Source organism: Sceloporus undulatus, chromosome 1 (genome assembly GCF_019175285.1).
Source record: "Sceloporus undulatus isolate JIND9_A2432 ecotype Alabama chromosome 1, SceUnd_v1.1, whole genome shotgun sequence".
Lineage (NCBI taxonomy): Eukaryota > Metazoa > Chordata > Lepidosauria > Squamata > Phrynosomatidae > Sceloporus > Sceloporus undulatus.
The window spans coordinates 157,019,645-157,027,024 of NC_056522.1; the positions used below are offsets into that span (position 1 = coordinate 157,019,645).

The window sequence follows — 7,380 nt, forward strand, 5'->3', positions numbered from 1 at the left end:
AAAATTTGAAGGTGCGGTGACCTATGGTCCTCCACGTCTTGCTGGATTTCAAATCCCATCAGCCCTATCCAGCATGGCCAGTGGTCAGGGATGATGGGAGTTCTGCTCCAAAGGGTTTCCTGACTCTGTTATAAGTCTAACAGTAGCTGCTATAAAAACCATTTTAGCTGTCCAAAATAAAAAATGTTCTCCAGATGAATGGCAACTGACTTTAAATTTATAGATGAAAGACCTTTCAGGTGCAGCTGTGCCTGATGGCTACAAATGACTTTCTAATGAAAAGATCAGTATTGTCAGCCAAGTACATTAGATGATAATGAAGAAAAGGCTGCAGAATCCTTACGCACACCTTTTTATTAAATGGACCAAACCAGACCCACAGTCGTTCTAAAAATCGACAAGACTCCCACCGAGTTCAAAAAAGCCCAGTTGGTTCAGGGCAGCTGATTACCTGCACATTTAACTATTCAACATTTGTTACATGCTGTTACCTATTAGGATATCATCATTATATCACAAAATGCAACGTTATGAACAAGGGAGGGGAAAACAAATCTAAGCCAGAAAAATGGTGATGGCATATCTGGGACATTTTTGCTTTCATGACAAATCTATTGGCAACCTACGACGATATTCTCTGCCCACTGTTGAATCAGACTCTTTGAACATCGGCCAACTAGTATAACTCCCGAGACATTTTCACACTGAAATCACTGGCAGCATAACTATATCTCCCAACTAACGCTTTCTTCTCTGAGCAGAATGTTGTGACTCATTTTCCCCCCCAGTTTTTTAAAAAGCTGTTACATGCTACCCTCAAATTACGCTGCACTTTTACAAAAACAATGCCAAAAAGACCACAGTAAACGCAACAAAATTGAAACAGTAAGTAAAATACAACATTAAACACAAGGTCAAAAGGCCTGGGAATTTTTTCTTTAAAAATGTTACAAGACAGTGAAAAAGAAAACTTAGGGTAACGCTAGGTCAAACCTGAGAGCATCCACAAACAAGATGCTTCTGCCAAAGAGGCCCTTTCTTCGGTCTCCATTTGCCATATCTCAGGCCTTAGCAACACCCAGAGGAAATCTTCCAAAGCTGAGATCTCAGAATAGGTATGAAGTCCCCAGATCCCAAACCATGGAAGGAGTTTAAAAGGTAAGCAGTGATACTTTGCCTTTAAAGTTATTTTCAGTTGATGCAGATCCCCAGGCAACTGTTTATAATAATCCAGACATCAAGTAACAAATACTTCCTACAATATGTATTAACTCTTTGATATGAAGAAATCTCTGCGTTTTTAACACACATAAATGTTAATCTTAAAAAAATAGAGATTAGACTTCCATAAAAAGCTTACAATATTAATCTATTTGTTGAACCTGCAGAGGCTGGAAGCTCTGTGAGTCACACGGCTGAATTACATCAGCTAAAGATGTGGCATTTGGCCTTTTTAAGGTTTTTAGCTCTTTTTCTCATAATGAGACACACTTGGACTTAGCAGCCAGCTTTCTCACTGGAATTTAAGCAGCTGAAAAGCAGGAGTGCACGCTTCATAGATTCAACAAGGTCTTGCACTTAAACACACACACAGACCTGTGCACAAAACATTTCCACAGCCCATTTCCCTGAGGAATTGTATTCTGCAATTCATCAGTGTGTTTAACATTGTCTCTTTTCAAGTTGTGGAAAGAATGGGAGGGAAAAGAAGGGGTATAAAATCCCCAGTTTATATCCTGACAACTGATGCATGGCTAGAGAGCAGTAACAATCTGCAACACTAGCAGCAAACTGAGAAGACCATGTCATTTCCCTGCCCTGCACACGTCTCTCTGTCCACACACTGCAGCACATAATAAGATTAACCCATTAGGGGTAAGTAATTCTTTACAATCTCTTGGAAATTCTCCATCCTTAAAATTCAGTTTAATCCCTTTTGATTAAAAAAAGAAACCTGATACTGAAGAAATCAAATATCAGCTTTCTGATTTGCTCTCCTTGACAAATCCAGTAATGGCCTATACTCACCTGAGCATAATAGTTTTCTTCCTAGAAAAACAAAAACAAAACTGGATACAGTCAAGCTTGGTTGGGAGAAGGGAATTCTTCCTCCTCCTCATTCAGGACCAAGGCCATTAGGCAAGTAAGAGAACATCTCCAGGCAACAAATGTTGGAAACAGCAAGAACAGTCTCAACCCTTCTGTAGGATGACAAGAGTTATCCACACAAAGCCTGCCTTTTTCACCATCCTAAAAGAGCTTGCTACCTCAGGTGTGGTGGAAAATGCTATCCCATCATCAGTTTTGAGCTCCTACTTCTTTCCTGGAACTTCAAAATACCTACAAGATGAATGGAAAGAAGTACTGTAATGTAATTCTTAGCCAGCATGGTGTAGTGGTTTGAGCCTTGGACTATGACTCTGAACACTAGGGTTCAAATCCCCACTTGGAAACCCACCTTGGTCAAGTCAAACAGCCTCAGAGGAAGGCAAAGGCAAACGTCCTCTGAACAAATCTTGCCAAGAAAACACTGTAATAGGTGTGCCTTAGGGTCACCATTAGTCAGACACAAAGGCAATTCTTAGCTATTGTGACTGAAACTGTTTCTGTCTTTGAGAATGGGGCTCATGACGCTTATCCTTGGCTCCACTTATACGGTTTTTTCTGCTCCATGATCAGGATCCAGAAAATCATTTTAACACTGCAAAATATTCACCTTTTTCAACCAGCACAAGGCACTGGATTCTTCCCGATACCATCTTCACATTCATTGGTTATCAGCATGGAAGTGGGATTAGCAGGAAGAAGTCCAACTGACTGATGTAATGATGATGTCAAAAGAGCCCTAACAGGTATGGGTGACATCATAATGGCCTAACCCTGAACTGCCTGGAAAAGCTAGTTTAGTCATCTCCAAGGTGACTCACTGCATCTTGATATTGGTTAAGCTAAAAGGTGTTACAACCGTGTTTATGTAAGTCAAACAACTTCTTTCCCTGCAGATTTGATTGAGTAGAGTTTAACATTTTCCAAGTATGTTATGACATATGGTGGATTTTATTAATAGTTAATATTTTAGTATATTTCCTTTGATTCCCTGAACCCTCAATCCTACTGCTAGGAGGTTAGGGGATTCTGGGAGCTCTGTTCCCAAAAGTAGCTTTCCCAGGCCCTGAGAACTGATTTGCAGTACCAACCTTGGAAGTATTTCTAAACTGTTGCCTAGGTGTAATGAGAGAGAATTCCTGTTTTCCTGCTTTGAGGCTTTGTCAGGTTCCCAGGCTCAACTGCTGAAAACTCCAGTTTTAAACACAGCACAGGGGCAGCTGTGGTTGGAAGATCTAGCACAGCATATCAATGCACAAACTCCACACTACATTTACAAAGGTAGGGAGTACTGGGGAACATTAGTAATTAAAAGTACCAATGTGCATTATGGAATACTGTTTTTATTTTACAATTTACTAAATATTGTACTCCTTTTTTATACTTTTGGTCTTGCACAAGCACCATGACAACTCATTCCCACCTCAAAAGACCTTTCATCCCCTTATATATAAGTTTTTAAAGTATTGGGGTATTAATGTAGTTCTTTTAGGATAAATTGAAGGATGTCATCTGAGAGTCCAGGCACTTCCTTCGCTTCCTCTAAACCAATGCCAGCTTTTGTGGGAGTGGAAAAGCAGGTGCCACTGGTGTGCTGAGGGAACATCTTATTCCTTTCACGATTCAGAACCATCTGAGCTACTCGTAGACTCTTCTGAGTGTACTCTGTTCCTTCTTTGTCTGCTAGGTCTGCAATTTTGACAGACACACATTGTGAAGCTGCTTCATATGCTGGACTCCCTCCAAATGGCTTCCTCTGGCAGCAAGTCTCATAAAATGTATCCAGAGATTTTCTAATGACAGCTTCTCCATCCTTTTGCTCATTCCCCCAAGATAAAGGATGTTCAGAGTTCACACAGTTAGTAGGCTCTGTCTTCTCAAAGGACCTAGGCCACAAAGTTGCTTCAGTTCCAGTGATGTGTTCTATAAAATCTTTACTGTTGGGTTCTGCTGGGAAGAAAAAAAAATGCAAAGTCACATTATTTGTATTTAAATAAAGAGAGCCAAAATGTGAACTGATATTTTACTTAGTATTAACTTTATTTAATTTATATCTTGCCTTTCTGCTTGCACAAGACCCAAGATGGCTGTGGTGTATTGATAAGAATGTTTACAGGTAGGAAATCCAGATTCAAAAATCTGTAATAGGTGACAAATATCTCTAACAAGTGACAACAAGTTCTGAAATGGATTGAGTTCAAAAAATTAGTTCCCTTCCTTCAGAATTCCCAAGTCCATTATGGGTTGAGCCCACATTGTCTCTGAAGTTGCGTGACACTTTGTGCATGGACTTGCTGCCAAACCAGCCCCTTCCCATACTTCCCAAATCTTTCAATTTGACTGGGGTGAATGGAAATCAACATTAATGGTAACAAGAGTGGCCTTACAAATGGCTGCATCTACATTGCAGAATTAATGCAGTTGGACACTACCTTAACCCCCATGACTCAATGCCGGGATTTGTAGTTTTGTGAGATATTTAGCCTTTTCTGCCAGAGGTCTGGTGTCACAACAAACTACAAATCCATAGAATGGAGTCATGACAGCTAAAGTAGTGCCAAACTGCATAAATTTTGCAATGTGGCATCAGCCAAACTTCCATATTTAGACTTGGACAGTCTTGAGCATACATATGAGTGTCACTAGCTTACACAGACATGGTAAGTGTTTTCAGTGTCTCCCAATCTAAGGAGAAACCAACAACTCCCATGCACACTGGTGGCAAAAGATATTGCTGAACAAACCACAGAAATGTCCAGGCCTTAATGATGAAGCTGGCAAGGGTAGTTTCTATCACAGGTCAGCTCCTTCTGCTGTTGGTAGCATCACTCCACAAAAATAAGCTTACTTGAGAAGAGATGGGATTAGGAGGATCGGCTGAAGGCAAACCCACTAAAAGTACAGTGGAGGACAGAAGATGGGCATTTGAGTCCTGTCCCATGGAGATAGTGAAGTAGCTTTCCAGAGGTAAAGCTCATTTCTTAAAAATGAACATGGGTAGGTGGTAGGAAGAACACATGTTTATATACAGAATAAATACATTTATAAAAATCTCACTGCCAGAGATCCTGGAGAACTAGTGATTGCTACAAATAGCAAGTTTGAGCACTGATCTTAATCTGTCAACAGCAGCCTTACAAGTCATAACCAATACTACTTTATTCCACCAAGAAGGTCTCAATGGATGCTCTCCTATTCCCTGTTATGGTGTTTCACCACCAATGTCTTGAAATCTCACAGCAATTCCGAGACAACAGCAGCCTAAATTGAAAGTTAGATGTGTATCAGTTGTATCTGTTGAATGCTGTGGTTGAAAAGATGTGGACTTCCCAAGGGAATAAGAGACTTAGAGTGTTTGTGATTTTCTTTGAAAAGGGAGATTGTTAGTTTAATGAAGCCCAATAGCAATGTAGGAAGGAACACTGCCAGTGCTTAGGGTTTTCATTTTTTAATAAAAGTGCATGTTAATATAAACCAGCAACAACTGGTAATCCACCTGACAATATATATAATGAGTGACTGTTAGGCCTGCACATATGCATACAAACAAATTAGATGTCCATTAACACATCAAAGCTAGCCCTGGCATTAGACAGCATCAGGCAGCATACTTAGGACAAAATGAAAAGGCTGCAACTTCAAATTTTATTAATTTAATATTCATTTTTATTACTAGAGGGAAGAAAGTGTCCCTGTATGCTCTGCCTCAGGTACCAAAATTATGTGGTTGGCTTTGGCCATGATGTACCATGTCTCTGTGGGTTGGGAAGGAACACCATTTGCTTCTCCAGCTGAAGTAGTAAAATATCTTGGTCCAGCATTGCACAAGTTACTGCAAAATACTGACTCTTAAGCAACACTCAAGCTAACACAGTGTGTTACATTTGCATGCGTGTAATTTCTACTGTCTTAACATGTGTGTGTGTGTGTGTGTGTGTATAGAGAGAGAGAGAGAAAGGGAAAGAGAGAAGGAGAAAGAGAGAGAGAACAGTAGTTGCAGGAGGCTGGCCAAGGCATTGACCAGTAGTGGAGTAGTGAGAGAAGAGCTACTTAACCTTTCCCATGGCCCTTTCACTCAAAAGAACAAAAGAAAAGAGAAAGCTGCTTTTTTACTTTCAGAGGAAAAAGAAAAAGTGTGTGTGCTTTAAAGTTGTCTGTTGACTTATGATAACCCGATGAATTTTTCATAGGCCTTTCTTAGGGAAGGAATCCTCAGAAGTGGTTTTGTCAGTTCCTTTCTCTTAAATATAGCCAACAGCACCTGGCCATCCAAAGACTAACCTGGGCTGACCCTATTTAGCTTCCAAGATCATGGAAACTGCTTTGATCTTTTGGAACAGCGGTATATAAATAAAATTTATTATTATTTATTATTATTATATGGGATCTAGTTTTAGGTATTTAATTTGTTCTAAAGATTTTACTGCACAAATGCCATTCTCGCAGGAATCACGTTAGTATTAATAAAATTGGAACAACATACCATTTTGCAGATAGTCATCACAGCATTGCTCTCAATCACACAAACAAGAGCTTTCACCCCCCATTGCACTCTCCTCCTAACCTCTGCCTTAACCCTGCTTCTCTGCCTTATGCCCTAACCAGTATGCCTTGAGGGTTTTGTGTGTGTGTGTGTGTGTGTGTGTTCCTCCTCTTTTCCCTGTTCAGTTCTGGAGCTCTGCTGCCATGATTTAAATCTGAAAAATACAGTTGGATCTCCTTATACACAGATTCTTTATTCATGCATTCAACCATCTGTGGCTTGAAAATATTCGATAAAATCCAAAATCCAAAAAGCAAACCTTGATTTTGCCATTTTATATAAGGAACACCATTTTACTATGGCATTAAATATAATGGGATTTGAGCATTCACAGATTCTAGTATTCACCGTGGGGAGGTCCTGGAACTAAACCCCAGTGGATACCAAGAGCCCACTGTAAAAGAAAGAAAAAAGAAAACAAAACAAAGATCAGTGACCAGGGCACTTCAGAATAGTGAGAGGGGAGACAGGGGGAGAAAGGGACAGTGTGATGCTGCAGCTAAAAAAGCCAATGTAGTTCTAGGCTGCATCAATAGGCAAATAGTGTCTGATCAAGGGAAGTAATAGTTCCCCTTTATTCTGCTTTGGTCAGGCCTCACCTGGAATACTGCATCCAGTTCTGGACACAATTCAAGAAGGATGTGGACAAGCTGGAGCGTGTCTAGAGGAGAGTGACCAAAATGGTGAAAGGTCTGGAAACCAAGCCATATGTATGTGGGGAAACTTAGGGA

General features: G+C 40.2%; 1 long non-coding RNA gene across 1 annotated transcript; it reads left to right on the forward strand.

The window, feature by feature from the left end:
- The first annotated feature begins 939 nt into the window (after positions 1-939).
- LOC121921052 lies at positions 940-3,942 on the forward strand. Its single transcript, XR_006101830.1, has 3 exons — positions 940-1,158; positions 2,730-2,852; positions 3,794-3,942. It is a non-coding gene; the product is annotated as an uncharacterized LOC121921052 (long non-coding RNA).
- The last annotated feature ends 3,438 nt before the right edge of the window (positions 3,943-7,380 follow it).